The sequence below is a fragment of the Macaca thibetana genome, chromosome 14 (assembly GCF_024542745.1).
Source record: "Macaca thibetana thibetana isolate TM-01 chromosome 14, ASM2454274v1, whole genome shotgun sequence".
Lineage (NCBI taxonomy): Eukaryota > Metazoa > Chordata > Mammalia > Primates > Cercopithecidae > Macaca > Macaca thibetana.
In genome coordinates this window covers 111212746-111232204 of record NC_065591.1, presented here as the reverse complement: position 1 = coordinate 111232204, position 19459 = coordinate 111212746, and the positions used below count along the sequence as shown (strand labels likewise).

General features: G+C 46.5%; 1 long non-coding RNA gene across 1 annotated transcript; it reads right to left on the bottom strand.

Annotated features, from left to right (window-relative positions):
• Positions 1 to 6035: 6035 nt before the first annotated feature.
• On the bottom strand, positions 6036 to 17838 carry LOC126936593 (uncharacterized). The gene is made up of 2 exons (XR_007719448.1): positions 17709 to 17838; positions 6036 to 6251 (listed from the first exon to the last, which is right to left on the bottom strand). It is a non-coding gene; the product is annotated as an uncharacterized LOC126936593 (long non-coding RNA).
• Positions 17839 to 19459: the final 1621 nt, after the last annotated feature.

Here is a 19459-nt window from a genome sequence, read left to right as displayed (position 1 = left end):
TCAGGCACCATTCTGAACAATTCTCATGAATGAACTCACAACAGCTCTATGGGTTCCACACTATTACTACCCTTCATTGTAGATTTTAAAAATACAAACAAACAAATAGGAGTCACAAAAGGCCAAGTAATTTGCCCATGATGCTACCATCTTTCTGTAAGTGGAACCTGCACAGTGAGGCTGCAGAATTGGCACACTGGTCTCTGCAAGCCGTGCCCCTGCGAAGCCACAGTCCCGCCCTCCTCATTCCTTCCTCTGCTCTTCTGTGGCTCTGGGTCACGTGACGTCTGCTAGGGTCAGGTACTCTCCAGGGCAAGACTGTGGCATCCTCAACATAGACCCCCAGCCCTGACACATGCCTGGCAGCCAGTGAGTGCTCAGCAGGTGTCTGTTGAATTAATTGTGGCCTGCACCACCCTCTCTCCTGCCCAGGGATGAGCAGATCCTTTTCCCTTCAGAGCAGTCCAAACAAGGCAGCAAAGCTGCTCAGGAGCCCTCGGGAGTACTGAATGGAGAGCAGCCCGCGGGGATAGAACAGAGGCTGCCACTGAGCTCCTGCTCCTGCTGGATCAGACTCCTGCTCTGGGTCAGACCACTACCACCCTGGCTGTCCAGGTCCAGCTGCTGGTAAGGGTTTGTGTTGGGAAGGGTTCCTCCCAGGTCGACCTCAATTCCTGTCTGCCCTGGACTGAGCTGGACTCAAGCCTTGCAGCTGCCTCATCCCTCTCCCAGAAGCCTGGCCCCGCTCCTTGGGGTTCAAGCTGCAGAAGGGTGAGCCCAGACCGCCCATCCCTGAGGTCTGGATCTGGCCACCCTTCCTCCAGCTCATCCACTCCCAGCCACCTTGGCTACTTCCACCCTAGACACAGGTAGGTGCTCGCCCTGAAACATGAAGTCTCCACAGCTGGCCCTTCAGTTCTTCGCTTTACCTGCAGAAACCCTCAAGCTTTTGTAGCTCTAAGTCCCCTGAGAGCTACTCACAAGTTCAAGTTTTCAGGCTGAGGGTCATCAAAGGCCCTCTGTTCATTTGCAGAACCTGGAGCAGAGCAACATCTCCACAAACCAGCTCACCTGGCCAGTTCAGAGGCAACTCTGCCCGCTTCCTGGGTCCCCCTGGGACTTCCATGGCATAGAAATTTAGGAATTCAAGCTTCCATCTATCCATCCATCCTTATATCCATCCATCCATCCATTCATCTACTCACCCACATGTCCAGCCACCCACCCATCCATCCATCCACCCATCCATCCATCTATCCATTCATTTATCCAACTATCCACCCACCCACCCACCCATCCATCCATCCATATATCCACCCACCCACCCACCCATCCATCCACCTGTGTATCCATCCATCTATATATCCATCCATTATCCATCATTCATCCATCTATTCTTCTACCTACCCATCCTTCCACCCACCCACCCATCATCCATCTATTCAGCCATCCATCCATCCATCATCCATCTATTTATCTACCCACCCATATACTCATCCCTCTCTCCCTCCCTCCCTTCACCCATCCATCCATCCATCCATCCATCCATCCTTATATCCATCTAGCCAACCAGCCAACAAATGTATATAACCTGACATGCTGGACCCTAGGGATCCTGAGATGGACACATCATGATCCTATCCTCCCTCTGAGGGTAGTATAAGAGGAAAGGGAGGTTTTCCAAAGATTATTCTAAGACAGTGCTGACTAATGGAACTTTCCGTGATGCGGCTAATGTTCTCTTCTGTGCTACTCAATATGGTCAATAGACACTAGCCATGTGTGAACATTCAGCATCTGAAATGTGGCTAGTGTGACTGAGAAACTGAGTCTTTCATTTCATTTCATTTTAATTAATTTAAATGCAAACCATCACATGGCACCAGTGGCTTCAGGATGGGACGCCACAGACCTAAGAGCTGCGGTAGCACAGAAGGGAGGGGAGGCTTCAGGGAGGAGACAACATTAGGTGGGGCCAGGCGACTCAGCCAGCTCACTCATTCTTCTTCCCTGACACCTGCTGGAGCACGCCTAGCCCCGGCCAGACCCTTAAGCATTTTGGAAAGTCTCTTGTCACAGTGCTGAGCTCAGCCAGAGGCTCCTCTGACCTTGCACACCCTCTCTGAGGTCACTGCTGGGTGAGGCCTGAGCCCTGCTCACTCCAGGAGTTCCTGACTCATCCTGGAAAAAGCAGAAAAGCCTCTGTATTTTTCAAGAACCAGCTTCAATGTTAATAAGAAGGCAGACATGACCCCAGGCATGATCCCAACTCGGGCACACAGGGATGGGGTATGGGGGGCAAGAAGCAAGTCTAAAACAGGTGAGGAGCGGAATAAAGAGCCAGGGCCCAGCAGAGGGTGAGGCGGAAACTGATGGAATGAGACACGGAGGAACAGCCAGCCCAAGCCAGCAGGGCAGACAGGGTAAGAGGGATACGCCACAGAGATACGCCACAGAGCAGTGGCTAACATAAGCCAGAACGGAAGGGACATGCCGAGGTAAACACAGCTGGAGGCAGGCTGACAGGTGGCTACAGACAAGACTAAGACAGGCTGACCAAAAGGCAGTCTGTGACCCCAGGAGAGGTGGGGTGGGGGTCCCAGAGGGCAGCTCTGAGATCTCTGGCACATCCATTGACTGCACTTGCAGATCAGGCCACTAGGCGGTAGCATTGCTCCAGCCACTGCCACTAGCAGGCGTCCAACTTCCAAAAGATGGTAACAGCCAGGCTCCCTGTCATGGGCAGCGGACATGGCTTCACTGACAGTGAAGAGGCTGGGATAGGCGGACCCAGAGCATCTATGCCCTAGCCTGGAGAGTCCCTCTCTCATCACCCAGGATCTCCTCAAACCTGCCCCTTCCCTCCACATCCCCAGTCCCTGGTCTTGTCCCTTTCCTGACAGCTGCCTGGGCTCGCAGAGCACTGAAGGACGGAGCCTCAAGATGTCCATCAATTCTCTGTCTTTGCCTGAAAAGGGCAAGTGAGGATTCTAGGTCTGAGAATTGCCCTCAGCTCCTGCCACGCGGCCGGGTCCATGAGGAGGGCCTCGTGGGCTCTTGGGTGCAAGGCTCGCTTCACATAGATCCAGAGGGATCTTGGCTGACCCCATGCTCAGCAGCAGCCAAGTGCAGCTTTGGGCTGCATGAACAGAACAAAATGTCTGGATACAGGACTGTGTTCAGCAATAAAGCCTAGTCCTCAGGCTACAGCTCTGGAACAGCCAATGTAACGCAGGAGGAAGAGCGATGTGGACCATGTCATAGTTACAATCCAGTCACCTGCACCCCTCCTTTCTCTCCCCCAGCTTCTCTTGTTCCAGCACCTCGGTCCTGGCGTCCCCCAGGCTAAGAAGCCAGCCTTGGCCTGGGAGCACTGTCTTTGACCCTTTTTGTGGCCCTGCACTCCCGCTCTTGGCCTCGTCTCCCCATCAGTAAACAGAAGTGGATGGATCATGAGATGTCCTCCAAGGTTTCTTCCAGCTCGCAGCACCACTGACTGGGAGGCCTCAGCAAAAATGTCCTCACAGTTCTGGAGGCTGGAAGTAAGTCTGACATCAAGGCGTCCTCGCGGCTGGTTTCTTCTGAGGCTTCTCTCCTTGCCTTGCAGACAGCGCCTTCCCCTGCGCCTTCGCCCAGGCTTTCCTCTGTGCAAATCTATGCCCTCATTTCCTCTTCTCATAAGAACACTGGTCCTATTGGATTAGGGTCCACCCATATGGCCTCATGGTAACCTAATTACCTCGGTAAAGGCCCCATCTGCAAACGCAGGAGATTATGGAACAACATGTGTTTGAACTTTGTGAGTCCACTTACATGAGGTTTTTCTTCTGCCTCTGAGACAGCAGGACCCCCCACCCCGTCCCGCAGCCTACTCAGCACAAAGACGGGAGGATGGAGACCTTGATGAGGATCTACTTCCACTCAATAACTAATACATAGATTTTCTCTTCTTTGTGTTTCTTTTAATAACATTTTCCTTAGCTTACTTTGTTGTAGGAATACAGTACGTAATGCATATAGCATACATAATATGTGTTCATCAACTGTTTGTCATTGGTAAGGCTTCCAGGCGACAGTAGGCTATTAGCAGTTAAGTTTGGGGGGAGTCAAAAGTCATATGTGAGTCTTGACTACAAGGGGGTTGGTGCCCTTGACCCCTTGTTGTTCACGGGTTAACTGTACAATCACATTCTGATGTCCTGGCTGGGGGTTGGGACTTCAATATGTGAATTTTGTGAGGACGCAATTCAGCCCAAGGCACTGGGGGGACAAAGTCCACACTAGAGCACCCTAAATACTGCTGAGTATTTCTAAAGTGCTGCTGGGTATGGCCGGGTGCCCTGAGTTCTGCTGGGTATGCCTGGGCACCCTGAGACCTGCCGGATACAGCCGAGAACCCTGAGACCTGCTGGGTACAGCCAAGAACCCTGAGTCCTGCCGGGTGCGGCTGAGAACCCTGAGACCTGCCAGATACAGCCAGGGGCCCTGAGTCCTGCTGGGTGTGCTGGACACCCTGAGTCCTGCCGGATACGACCAGGCCCCTGAGTCCTGCTGGGTACGGCTGAGTACTGCTCACTTTCAGAGTCTCTTCCTCCCCCCACCCCCTGCTGCCTCTGGTCTTTTTTCAGAGTGCCACTGCCCCTCTCACCTCCCTTAGTCCCTGGGAAATGGAAGACAGCCTGGAAGACAGCCTGGTAGTGAGGGAAGAAAGGTGACGTAGGAGCACAGGGAAGGGGGAGGGAAGCACAGGAAGAACAGCCAGACCGGTTGCTGGGGAGGACACCCTCTTGGGGCCATCTAGGGCTAGGGGTTCACCAGGCAGGAGCAGCAAAGGCAGAGGGGTAAGGGAGTCCGGGGTTCTAACAAGAGAGTGGTGGAAATGTCGCAATCAGTGCAGACTAGAAAGCAAAGACGGGAGACGGAGTGAAAGCAGAGGCATTCGTGACACTAGAAGCCAGCAAGCGGGGTGGCACCACAGGGATCACAGAGAAGGGGAGAGCAGGGCTGGCTGAGCCTCTGCAGGGAGGCGAGTGTTCCAGCATCTGGAGCCTCTGAACCTTCCCAGGCCTCTCAGAGGAGGAAGAGCCAGGGAGAGACAGGGAGAGCTATTGGGGGCGCCATCACGGCAGCCCCTCAGGTTTGGGGTCTAGGAGCCTGAGTTACCAGGTGGGGCTGGTCTGACTGTCTACTGTCCCTGGGCCCAGCTGTGGGCACAGGAGAGAGGCAGAGCCTGGTCGGGAGATCTCCCAGGGCAGGCTGGGACACCTGACGCAGCAGGCATCAGAGAGTCTGGAGGGAGAGGGGCCAGGTGGGGTGGGAGCCAGGGTCTCTGGGCTGTACAGTGGGGCCGCCTCGCAGGCAGGCCAGCGGAGAGGACCCCAGAACACTCCATATCTAATTGGGTGGGTGCAGTATACGGATTTTCTGTAAGAAGTGCTCTCCCAAGCATTTCAAAGGCATGCATGGCCTCAAAAAGGTTATGAGTCAGTGGCCAACTGACATTTGGTACGCTGCATTTAAATGCAGGCAAAAGGCAGCCATCTTAAGGCTTGCGGGAAGGGTGTGGACCAGCTTTCCTGGAACATCTGCCAAGGCAAGAGAGAAGATGCTGCCAGGAAGGAGTGCAGTGATGTTTCCCAGGCCAGCCCTGCCTCCTGGGCCCTGAGCACCTCCCCTTAGAGCTTCCCTCAGTCCAGAAATACCCGTGAGCCCTACTATATGCTGACACCAGGCTGGGTGCTGGGGCTGCCCAGGAGATGTTAGTGGTCCTGGCGTCCGCACCTGGCACCCATCAGGCTAGACACAGAGGAGGCTCCAGGCCTTTGCACATGCTGTTCCCATAGCCAGCACCCAGTCCCGGTCTAGAGGAGGCAAAGCCCTAGCTCGTGTCTTGGGACAGGAGATGCAATGTCCAGAAAGTGGTGGCCTCAGGACCATTTGAGATGTTCTCAATTCAGTGTAAGGACTACAATGCACAGTGTCATTTGCACTATCTTTACTTTTTGTGACAGAGAAATAATTCATTTTTATGAAGCTCACAGAAACACAATCTTTCATTTTATAATTGAATTATGTGGAACTCACTTAGCACAAGATGACAGGGCTGAATCTTCATGTGTTTTTCTGTGCGCTTGAATCTCTCTGCCTCTCCCGTGTGTTGTAAGCCCCATGGGGAAGGAGTCCAGTCTGGGCTGTGCAGGGCTGCATCCCCAGGAACCTGCACAGTGCTTCCCACCAGGTGGGAACTTAGCCTGAGAAAATAAATAAGACCCTCAAAAATCCAGGGAAAAGGCCATGAATCTCCAAGCCTAACCAGGTGGCCACATCTCCTCCTCCTCAGCTCAAGGGGAGACCCAGAGGCCAGAAAACAGCCACTGTGATCCTGGCCTTCTGAGAAGCCCAAAGGGACAGACTATGCCCTTGTTCTAAAACATGCATCTCTCCAGCCCTCCCTCAGCCCTGAGGGAACTGGGAGGAGGCTTTGCTCTCCGCATGCCCAGGAGGGCCGGGGTGGGCTCAGCTTCAGAGGACACAACCTCCTTACCATGATTTATGGAAAGAGCAACTCCCAGAAGGAAGCCTTAACCAAGGACCTGCCAGGAAACTTTTTAAAATGTGTCATTGAAAGGCACAATGGACCCAGGCACAGTGGCTCACACCTATAATCCCAACACCAGCCTGGGCAACATGGCAAGACCCCGTCTCCAAAAAATAAAAATAAAAAATAATAATAATAATAGTCAGGTATGGTGGCACACACCTGTGATCCCAGCTTGGGGGACTGAGATGGGAGGATCACTTGAGCCCAGGAGGTGGAGGCTGCAGTGCGCTGTGATCACACCATTACACTCTTGTCTGGGTGACAGAGCAAGACCCCATCTCAGAGAAAAAGAAAAAGACAAGAAAACACAATGAGGGGGAGGCAGAGCAAGATGGCTGAATAGAAGCTTCCAGCATTCGTCCCACCTGCAGGAACACCAAATTAAACATCTATCCACACAGAAAAGCACCTTCATAAGAACCGAAAATCCTAAGAACCTGGTACAGCTAGGCCCAAGTAGGGTAGAGCATCAAATGGGCTCCTGGGGTCCCCAGTTCTAGACTTTGGCTCCTTGATGGCATTTCTGGACCTGCTCTGGGCCAGAGGGAAGCCTGCTGCCTAGAAGGGAGGGGCTAGGTACAGGCAGCATTCACTACAAGCTGACTGAAGAAGCCTGGGTCTCAACTGAACATAGCCAGGCAGTATTTACCACAGGTCTAGGGTGGCAGTGGTCACGGGAGAGACCCCTGTACTTGAGGAAAGGAGAGGGAAGAGTGGGAAGGATTCTCTGCTTGCGGCTTGGGTGCCTGCTGAGCCACAGTTGAATAGAACACCAGGTAGGTTCCTGACTCTAGTCCTGGCTCTTGGATGGCATCTCTGGACCCTCCTGGGGCCAGGAGGGTCCTTCACTGCCCTGAAGGAAAGGACACAAACCTGGCTCAGTATGCCACCTGCTAACTGTAGGGATTCTTGGGCCTTTTTAGCCAAGCAGTGGTCAATGCATGCCTTGGGTGAGGCCCAGTTGCTGTCCTGGCTTTGGGTCTGACCCAGTGCAGTCCCAATGGTGGTGGCTAAACGGGTACTTATGTCACCCTTCTCCCAGCTCCAGGGAGCTCATCACAGAGATAGAGACTCTGTTTTGGGGAAAGTAAGGGAAGAGCACAAGAGTCTCTGCCTGGTAATCCAGGGAATTCTTCTGGATCTTACCCAAGACCACTAAGGCAGTACTTCTACTAGTGCAAGAGCTACAGCATTATTGGGCTTGGGGTACCCTTTAAAGCAGATATGGCAGCAGTGACCAAAGACTTAGATCACAACATCCAATCCCTTTGAATATTTGGAAAACCTGTCCAAGAAGGATGGGTACAAACAAGTCCAAACTGTGAAGACTACAATAAATACCTAACTCTTTAATGCCCAGACACTGACAAACACCCACAAGCAGCAACACCATCCAGGAAAACATGACCTCACCAGATGAACTAAATAAGATACCAGGAACCAATCCTGGAGAAATAGAGATATGTGACCTTTCAGACAGAGAATTCAAAATTGCTATTTCAAGGAAGCTCAGTGAAATCCAAGATAACACAGAGAAGGAATTCAGAATACTATCAGATAAATTTAACAAAGAGGTTGAAATAACTTAAAAGAATCAAGAAGAAATTCTGGACCTGAACAATGCCATTAACATACTGAAGAATGCGTCAGTCTCCCAATAGCAGAATTGATCAAGTAGAAGAAAGAATTAGTGAGTTTGAAGACAGCCTATTTGAAAACACACATTGGAAACAAAAGAAAAAAGAATGAAGCAAACACAAAAGATCAGAAAATAGCCTCAAAAGGGCAAATCTAAGAGTTATTAGCCTCAAAGAAGAGGTAGAGAGAGAGACTGCGGTAGAAAGTTTATTCAAAATGATAATAACAGAGAACTTTCCAAACCTAGAGGAAAATATCAATATTCAAGTACAAGAAGGTTATAGAACACTAAGCAGATTTAATTCAAATAAAACTACCTCAAGGCATTTAATAATCAAATTCCCAAAGGTCAAGGATAAAGAAAGAATCCTAAAGCAGCAAGAAAAAAGAAACAAATAACATATAATTGAGTTCCAATATACCTGGCAGCAGATTTCTCAGTGGAAACCTTACAGGCCAGGAGAGAGTGGCATGACATATTTAAAGTGCTGAAGGAAAAAACTGTTACCCTAGAATAGTATATCTGGTGAAAATATCCTTCAAACATGAAGAAGAAATACTTTCCCAGACAAACAAAAACTGAGGGATTTTATCAAGAGCAGACCTGTCCTACAAGAAACACTGAAGGTAGTTCTTCAATATGAAAAAAGAGAATGTTAATGAACAATAAATCATCCGAAGGAAAAAAACTGGTCACAGTTAAGTACACAGAAAAACACAAAATATTATAACACTGTACTTGCGGTGTGTAAACTACTTATATCTTAAGTAGAAAGACTAAAAAATAAACCTATCAAAAATAATAACTACAACTTCTTAAGACATAGGCAGTACAATAAGATACAAACAACAAAAAGTTAAAAAAAATCAGAGGGAGGAAGTTAAAGTGTAGAATTTGTATTAGTTTAGTCTTTGCTTGCTTGTTTGTTTATGCAATTAGTTTTAAGTTGTCATCAGCTTAAAATAACAGGTTATAAGATATTATTTGCAAACTTCATGGTAAACTCGAAAAACATTGCAACAGATAAATAAAAAATAAAAAGCGTGAAATTAGAACACACCATTTGAGAATATCACCTTCACTAAAAGGAAGACAGGAAAGAAGGAAGTAAGGACAAGAAGATCACCAAAAATAAGAGAAAACAAATGACAAAATAGCAGGAGTAAGTCCTTACTTATCAATAATAACATTGAATATAAATGAACAAAACTCTCCAATCAAGACATAGTGTGGCTGAATGAATAAAACAACAAGACTCAATGATCTATGGCCTACAAGAAACATGCTTCACCGATAAAGACACATAGACTGAGAATAAAAAGATGAATGGTAAAAGATACTCCATGCAAATGAAAACTGAAAAAAGAGCAGGTTTAGCTATACTTTTATCAGACCAAACAGATTTCAAGACAAAAACTATAAAAGAGATTTTTAAAAGGTCATCATATAATGATAAAGGAATCAATTCAGCAAAAGGATATAACAACTGTAAATACATATGCACCCAACATTGGAGCACCCAGATATATAACGCAAATATTATCAGAGCTAAAGAGAGATATAGACTTCAATACAATAATAGGCTTCAGCACCCCACTTTCAGCGTTGGACAGATCATCTAGACAGAAAATCAACAAAGAAGCATCAGATTTAATCTGCACTATAGACCAAATGAACCCAATAGATATTTATAGAACATTTCATCCAATGGCTACAGAATGCACATTCTTCTCTTCAGCACCTGGATCATTCTCAAGGATAGACCATATATATTAGGCCACAAAACAGGTCTTAAAATTTCAAAAAAAAAAAACAAAAAGAAACAATATCAAGTATCTTCTCTGACCATGCTGGAATAAAACTAGAAACCAAAAAAAAGAGAAATTTAGAAAACTATACCAACACATGGAAATTAAACAGTATGTTCCTGAATGACCAGTGGGTTAATGAAGAAACTAGGAAGAAAATTTTAAAATTTCTTGAAACAAATGGAAATGGAAACACAGCATGCCAAAACCTATGGGGTATAGCAAAAGTAGTACTAGAAGAAAGTTTATAACAATAATCACCTACATCAAAAAAGTAGAAAGATTTCAAATAAACAACCTAACAATGCATCTTAAAGAAATAGAAAAGCAAGAGTAAACCAAACCCAAAATTAGTAGAAGAAAAGAAATAATAAAGACCAGAGCAAAAATAAATGAAATTGAAATTTAAAAAAAAATACAAAAGATCTAAGAAACAGAAATTGGTTTTTGAAACAATAAAAAAGTGACCAATCTTTATCCTAAGAAAAGAGAGAAAAGATTCAAATAAATAAAAATCAGAGCTGAAAAAAGAGACATTACAACTTATACCACAGAAATTCAGAGGATTTAAATTAGAGGCTATTAATAAACAGGAAAGCCTACCAATAAATTGGAAACCCTAGAAAAATGGCCAAATTCCTAGACACATGCAACCTACCGAGATTGAGCCATGAAGAAATCCAAAACTTGAACAGGACAATAGCAAGTAATGAGATCAAAGCCATACTAATCAGTTTCCCATCAAAGAAAAGCCCAGGACCCAATGGTTTCAATGTTGAATTTTACCAAACATTTAAAGAACTAAAGAACCATTAACAATACTATTCAAATTATTCCAAAAAATGAAAGGAGGAGGGAATACTTTCAACTCATTCTACAAGGCTGAGATTATCCCGATACCAAAACCAGACAAAGACACATCAAAAAAATAAAAGTATAGGCCAATATCCCTGATAAACATTGATGCAAAAAAATCCTCAACAAAATACTAGCAAACCAAATTCAATAACATATTTTTAAAAATCATTAATCATGACCAAGTGGGATTTATCCCAGAGATGCAAAGACGGTTCAACACACACAAATCAATCAATGGGATACATCATTTCAACAGAATAGAGGACAAAAACCATAAGATTGGTTCAATTGATGGCGAAAAAGCATTTGATAAGATTCAACATCCCTTCATGATAAAAATCCTCAAAAAATAGGGTATAGAAGGAATGTACCTCAATACGATAAAAGCCATATACAACAGACCCACAGCTAGTATCATACTGAATGGGAGAAAACTGAAAGCCTTTCCTCTAAGACCTGGAAGAAGACAAGGATGCCCACTGTCATCACTGTTATTCAACATAGTACTGGAAGTCCTAGCTAGGGCAATCAGAGAAGAGAAAGAAATAAAGAGTGTCCAACCTGGAAAGGAAGAAGTCAAATTATCTTTTTTGCAGACAATATGATCTTATATTTGGAAAAACCTAGACTTTACAAAAAAAAACTATTAGAACTGATAAACAAACTCAGTAAAGTTGCAGGACACAAAATCAACATACAAAAAGCAGTAGAATTTCTATATGGCAACACTGGATAATCTGAAAAGGAAATCAAGAAAGTAATCCTATTTACAACATCTAAAAATAAAATAAAATATCTAGGAATAAACATAACCAAAGAAGTGAAAGATCTCTATAATGAAAACCATAAAACACTGATGTAAGAAACTGAAGAGGACCAAAAAAAAAGTAAAGATATTCCATGTTCATGGGTTGAAAGAGTCAAGATTTTTTAAATGTCCACACTAGCCAAGGCAATCTACAGATTCAATGCAATCCCTACCAAAATACCAATGACATTCTTCACAGAAATAGAAAAAAAAATCCTAAAATTTATATGGAACCTCAAAAGACCCAGAATAGCCAAAGCCATCCTGAGTAAAAAGAACACAACTGGAGGAATCACATTAAATGACTTCAAGTTATACTACAGAGCTATAGTAACCAAAAAAGCATGGTACTAGCATAAAAACAGACACATAGACTAATGGAACAGAATAGAGAACCTAGACACAAATCCATACATCTACAGTGAACTCATTTTTGACAAAGGTGCCAAGAACATACACTGGGGAAAGAAGAGTCTCTTCAACAAATGGTATGGGGAAAGTTGCATATTCATATGCAGAAGAATGAAACTAGACCCCTGTCTCTCACCATGTACAAAAATTAAATAAACATGAATTAAAAACTTAAATCTAAGACCTCAAACTATGAAACCACTATAAGAAAACATCGGGGAAACTCTCTAGGACATTGGACCGGGCAAAGATTTCTTGAGTAATACCCCGCAAGCACAGACAGACAACCAAAGCAAAAAATGGACAAATGAAATCACATCAAGTTAAAAAGCTCTGCACAACAAAGGAAGCAATCAATAAAGTGAAGAGATAACCCACCAAATGGGAGACAATATTTGCTAACTATCCACCTGACAAGGGATCAATAATCAAAGTATATAAACAGAGCAAACAATTAAATAGGAAAAAGTCTAATAATCCTGTTTTTAAAATGGGTAAAAGATCTGAACACATATTTCACAAAAGAAGACATGCAAATGGAAAACAGGCATATGAAAAGGTGCTCAACATCACTGATCATCAGAGAAATGCAAATCAAAACTACAATGAGAAAGCATCTCACCCCAGTTAAAATGGCTTTCATCCAAAAGACAGGCAATAACAAATGACTGGTGAGGCTGTGGAGAAAAGGGAACCCTTGCACACTGTTGGTGGGAATGTAAATTAGTACAACCACTATGAAGAACAGTTTGGAGGTTCCTCAAAAAACTAAAAATAGAGCTACCACATGATCCAGCAATTCCATTGCTGGTATATGCCCAACAGAAAAGAAATCAGTGTATTGAAGAGATATCTGTGCTCCCATGTTTATTGCAGCACTATTCATGATGGTCAAGATTTGGAAGCACCTAAGTGTCTGTATTAGTCCATTTTCATGCTGCTGATAAAGACATAACTGAGACTGGGTAATTTATAAAGAAAAAGAGGTTTAATAGACTCACAGTTCCACGTGGCTGGGGAGGCCTCACAATCATGGCAGAAGGCAAATGGCATGTCTTACATGGTGGCAGACAAGAGAGAATGAGAGAGCTAAGCAAAAGGGTTTCCTCTTATAAAACCATCAGGTCCTATAAGACTTATTCACTACCACGAGAACAGTATGGGGGAACCATCCCTGTGATTCAATTATCTCCCACTGGGTCCCTCCCACAACACGTGGCAATTATGGGAGCTAAAATTCAAAACGAAATTTGGGTTGGGGACACAGCCAAACCATATCAGTGTCTATCAATAGGTGAATGGATAAAGAAAATGTGGCACATATACACAATGGAGTACTCTTCAGCCATAAATAAGAATGAGATCCTGTCATTTGCAACACAGGAGGTTGAGGCAGGAGAGTCGCTTGAACCCAGGAGACAGAGGTTGCAATGAGCTGAAATTGTGCACCGTACTCCAGCTTGGGTGACAGAGTGAGATCCTGTCTCAAAAAAAAAAAAAAAAAAAAGGCAAGGCATGGTGGCTCAAGCCTGTAATCCCAGCACTTTGGGAGGCCGAGGCAGGAGGATCACCTGAGGTTAGGAGTTCAAGACCAGCCTGGCCAACACGGCGAAACCCTGTCTCTACTAAAAATACAAAAATTAGCTGGGCGTGGTGGTGTGTGCCTGTAACCCCAGCTACTCGGGAGGCTGAGGCAGAAGAATCTCTTGAACCCAGGAGGCTGAGATTGCAGTGAGCTGGGATCACGCCATTGCACTACAGACTGGGCAACAAGAGCAAGACTTTGTCACAAAAAAAAAAAAAAAAAAAATTCAAGATGTAAATAATGGGGACCTTGTCCTAACAAATGACCTCATGACCCTCTGCTGCCACTGAAGCTGGGGAGTGGAAAACAGCTAAAGAAGAATTGCAGTAGCCAACCAAGCTTGTCTGTGTTTCTCCCTTCTACAGGCTTATTTTATGGTGTCTGAGGAAATTGTTCTCTGGGGCCCACAAGGCAAAGCTATGTCCCAGGGACAGGAGAGGTGGAAGAAGGTGGCCTCTGTGAAGGGCCAGAGCCAGGGAGAGAGCCCTGGGCAGGAGGGGGAAGAAGAAGCAGCTGTCCTTGCTCCTGGCACCTGGGCTGGTTTCATGTTCCTTTCTGTGTTTATTTCCCCTTTGTCATTCCTGAACCTTGAACAATATTGTGTTAAGTACCCCAATCTTGACTCAGCTGTATTTAGGGAAATTGAAGCAATGATCCCAGATCAAACCTGGGCTGGGCCAGCCACCTAAAGCTAGCAGGGAGTGGCCATAGAGCCCTGTATCAGAGAGCCAAGGGGAGCAGAATCCCGGAAGACGAATGAGACTTCAGAATCCAATCTTGAGTCGTAAACGCTAAGCCTGGAGAATTGAGATTTGATTTTATTACAAGTCAGTTCCTGTACAGATCGTCTCCCTGCAGCTCAGATCTGCTCCCTGGCTTTTCCCTACCATGAGGTCTCCCAAAGGCCACATCACTCAGAGCTTTCTGCCATTCCCTTCTCTAAGGGTCAGGGCAAACAGGGAGTTTTCCATTGATGGGAAAATCTTCCCATCCTTTTTTACAGCCCAACTTTGCTCTGCCCAAGAGCAAGCCTGCAGTCATCCAAATGTGATTATAAATACATTCATAAACAGATTCCACTCCTCAAAGCTCTCTAACCGTGGAATGGGTTTATGCCAGCAAGGTTATAGAGTCTGCCCCCATATCCATGGATTCTGTGTCCATAATTCAACCAACCAAGGATTGAACATATTTGGAAAAAACTGCATCTGTACTGACCATGTACAGACTTTTTTCCTTGTCATTATTCTGTAAATAATACAGTATAACAATTATTTCCATAGCATTCACATTGTATTAGGTATTCTAAGTAATCTAGAGATGATTTAAAGTATACAGGAGGATGTGTGATTTAAGAGATACAGGAGGCTGCATGCAAACACGACACCGTTTTATATCAGGCACTTGAACATCTGTGGATTTTGGTATCTGTGAGGGGTACCGGAGCTAATCCCCCACACATACTGAGTGACGACTATATATGGAATGTGAACAGAATTTTCCCACTGACTTCCATTAGGCAAGCAGAGCTGTGTTTCTCTCCAAGAAAGGAGGGTAGAGGAGCAGAGCCTGGGAGTGGGAAAAGAAGGGAAGGAGGCCAAACAGAGATCTCATTACTCCAGGCTGTGGTTTTAATTCCATCCTTCCCTCACAGCCTCTGCTCCACCCTCTGTTTATTAAGGGGGCCAAATTAAATACATGAGATGTAACTGCAACATGGAGACCCTGGCTCAGTCTCCAGAGACTGTGGGGTGCGGGGAGAAGTGGTGCGGGGGAAGCCAAAACAAACAAACCACGAATCCAGGAGGAAAGAGAAGGCAGAAAAGCAAACTATCAGGGACCGTTTCAACAACTCGGCCCTGCCTCCAGTCTGCAAGGAGGGGCCCTGCCCGTCTCCCGTGGCAGCCACCCCACCTGAGTGCACTGGGAGGGTTCTCCGGCCCACAGAGTCACCTCCTGGCCTGCAAGGCCCCAGCCCTTAGGGAGTGACCAGACCTGGCCAGTGATACACTATCCTTCCCTCGCTACCATGCTGGTCCTGCGCTGTCAGGCTATCTCTCCGCAATTCATCCCCTCCCTTTCTAACCAATTTTCCACCTCCACACCTCGTCCCTCCTTTTCCTCCTCATCCTAATCCACGATGTCCTTTGGCCTGTCTGTTTGATGCTTTCCCTCCGTCAAGCTGCAGCTCAAGTCTTTGCTCCTTCAGAGACAACTGGGACCCTCCAGGCAGCCCCCACTAACTCCCTGCCTGACCCGCCCACGAAACCTTCAGCCTTTGCCTCTTGCCTCCTTCCTCCCCTCTCCCCACTTCAAAGCTGCTCTCAGCCCATGGCTCCTTCCCCAAGGCATAGAACCTGCACACAGCACTTCATTTTCTTAAGCCCTCCTCCCATGACCTTGAATCTTCTCAACAGTCTGTCCGGTGCCCTCTGGGCCCTTGCTTTTCCAGCCGCACCACAAAGACGGCCATGACCTTTGGAGCCTGGTCCAGTGACACAAGCTTCCTGCCGACTGCTCCACAGTGCCCGGTGCCAGCCACAGCCATGCCCTCAGCTTGCATGATGTGGCCTCTCCTGCTTCTCCCTGTATTCCTTTTCTGACTTCTCTTCAGCCAGCTACTCAAATACGATGTTCTCCAGAATTTTGTCCTAGATCCACTTCTCACGCCGTCACCTCCCGGGATGACCTCAAATCCACCCCCTGCTCCCCTCTCCTTTCAGATGCAGAGGGTGCCCCAGGCTTCCACATCCATTTATTTGCCTGATGTGCCAGTGACCCTCCCCACAGTGTCCCCAGCCCTCCATCCACCTGCATTCCCTTTGTCCAGGCCTGGAGAGACAGCCTCCTACCAGCTCCTGCCCAGAGACCCTCACCCAGCCCCTCCCCCTGCCTACTGGCTGCCAGTCATATAGCTAGAGAATGCAAGGGACATTATTTTGTTGACAGTCACTAGATGCCAGGCACTGTGCCAAAAGCTTTCTCATATGCCATGCCATTTACTCTTCCAATGACCCTGTACTTTAGATATTATTACAGTTGAGATGGAGCAAGGACCCCTTTTTTAGGGACCTACAGGCCCCCCAAGCATGGAAATAAAGGAAAATCTTGAATTCCTTCAAGAGAAATTTCAGGGACCTAGCTAGTCCTGAGACATAAATAAACAACTTGATAAGCAAGAAGGTAATAATAACTAAAAATAACAGCCAAGAAAGTTAGGGTCAGATGTTTGGTTCCCTATAGAAACTAAAGATAACATCTTAACATATGTCCCTGAATTGTTTTTCAAACACCTGGACCCCTATCAAACAGATCCACCAGCACACAGGCCGCAGCTAAGGGGGAAGTGGGGACTGAGCCGACCACTGTTCTTGGTTCTAAATTTCTTCCTGCGTGGCCTGAAGGGAGTCACACCCACAGCCAGAGTTCACATTCTTCTCTGGCCCCTGGTCCCAAATTTTTAAACAAAGCTTCTCTCTTCCTTAACCAACTGCAAATCAGAAAACTTTGAATCTACCTGTGACCCGTAAGCCTCGCCTCACGATATCCTACCCTTTCAGACCAAAACCAATGTGTGACCTCCATGTATTCATTTATGATTTTACCTGTAACTTCTGCTTCCCTGAAATTTACCCCTGCCTTTAAAAACCCTTACCTCCAAGCCATCGGGGAGGCCAGGATTTTAGCATGAGATGCCTGGTGCTCCTTGCGGGTGCCCTGCAATAAACACCTTCTTTTCTCCTGCTGCACAACCTCAGTGTGGATGTCTAGTCTTACTGTGCCAGACGACTAGACCTAGTTGAGTTCTATAACACACTCACTTTTACTTGTGGGGAAACGGAGCCTCAGAAAGGATAAGCAACCTTCCCAAGTCTTAGAGCCACCAGGGGCAGAGCCTCGAGCACTTGGAGCCTGGGTCAGCCTCAGTCCCATGCCTCAGCCCCATTCATTTCCTTCTTGTTCCCCAAAATGCAGACCTGGTCACGCCAGTTCATTACCTCTTCATCGCTCTCCAAGTGAAATGCAAACTCCTCAGCCTTGTGTCCAGGATTCTCCCCAGGCTGTCCCAGCCCACACCCTACCCCAGCCAGAAAGAACAGCCATGCTTGCCTCCACCCACTGATGTCTATCTTGCCCCTGCAGCCTCCTCTACCTTAAATAGACTTCTCTCCTCTCTGTCCAATGAGCTTCTCATTCCTTCAGACCAGACAGTAGGTGCCTTCCCTGGGAGGCCTCCCAGGCTCTTTGGAGTTCTCAGAATGTCTGCATTTGCTGGGGGCTGGCACTCACCACACTGCCTTGTAATCACTTGTTCAATCTTTCAAGTGTCATTTTAGCTTTGCAGTCCTGTGGCCCAACACAGGTCCCTGTGCATCAAGAAGAGCCTCAGTAAAAGCTGAAAGAAAGAGAGGACAAAAGACGGGACAAGCACCTTAGCCATATCTTCTCAAAGTGGGGTACCCAGGCTAGTGGTGGCAGAAGATACCTTGACCCCACCTCCGAGTCTGACAATCAGACCCTCTGGGGCTGGGGGCTGGGGATCTGCATTTTAAATAAGCTCCCCCAAGAGATTCTCATATACAGTGAAACTTGAGCATCTCTGGTCTAGACCGGTGCTCATCCCAGTCCTTACTAGGCCAGCCTCACAGGATGAGATAGTCAGCTGCTATCTGATTAGAGATAACCAGGACAGTATCCTCCAAACTCTTACATCCAACATGCATAGAAGACAACACTACTGGGGCACTCTGGCATAAACAGACAAAGCTGGTCAGAGCTATAGGTGAAAGGCTTGGGAACTTGTACCACCCTGGGCTCCACCAAGATCAATACCTCTGCATACCTGGAACCCATTCCTGACACCCCACTTGGGAAGCTCTGATTACTAAGAGCTACCAGCAAGCACTAGAAGCCAGACACAGCTGCCTAGCACTCACATGGGTTCTCATGCTAACGAGCTTGCATGGAGCCCTGGTGAGGCCTCACGGTCAGCCAGGACTGAAATAGGAATGTGGTTCTCTATAGCTTGACACCATTCCCACCACAGGACATTAGCTTTGGGTCTCCTGGCCCTGGGAACCACACATAAAGGAAAGAAAATGTGAGAGCTCTGGGTACCCCTTGCTAGACCTGAGATTGTCATATTCAAGGCAACCCCTGGGGTCCATTCCTCAAACCTCACCCTGCACCCCCTCCCTGGATGTGAGACAGGTAGCCAGAGATTATCTGTGAGCAGGATGGTGGGTTTTTCCCTGCCCAAGGAAGGCTGCTTTGGTGACATGATAAAACCTTTTTCAGTGACTTACTTAATGTAATGAATGGAGAGACGGGTTATAAGTCTACTAGGTTCTTGCAGCTGCTGTGAACTCTAAAATCACCCTCCAAAGAACTGCTATTTGCCAGGTAGTGTAAATTCTCTATGGGCCCCACACCTATCTGCTGACCTTTCTGGAGGCCTGAAAATGTAGAAAATTTGCCTTCACAAAACATTAAGGAAGAATTGCAAGTTGGAAGGGTCCCTAAGTCACTGAATGTTTGGATAAGGAGCTGGTTCTCTGAATGCTCCTGAGAGTTGCAGCTCCTGCTTGAGAGAAATGCATCTGGCCAGTAACAAAACAATTATGATGATGTACCAATTTGCAAAAATGTCTTTATCCTCAGGATTTAACCAGTTAGCAGAAGAATTTGTATTCTATGAAGAGCTTGGGGGCTCTGAGTAAAGGGCCATTGCTGGTGGGGTCCCTGGTGC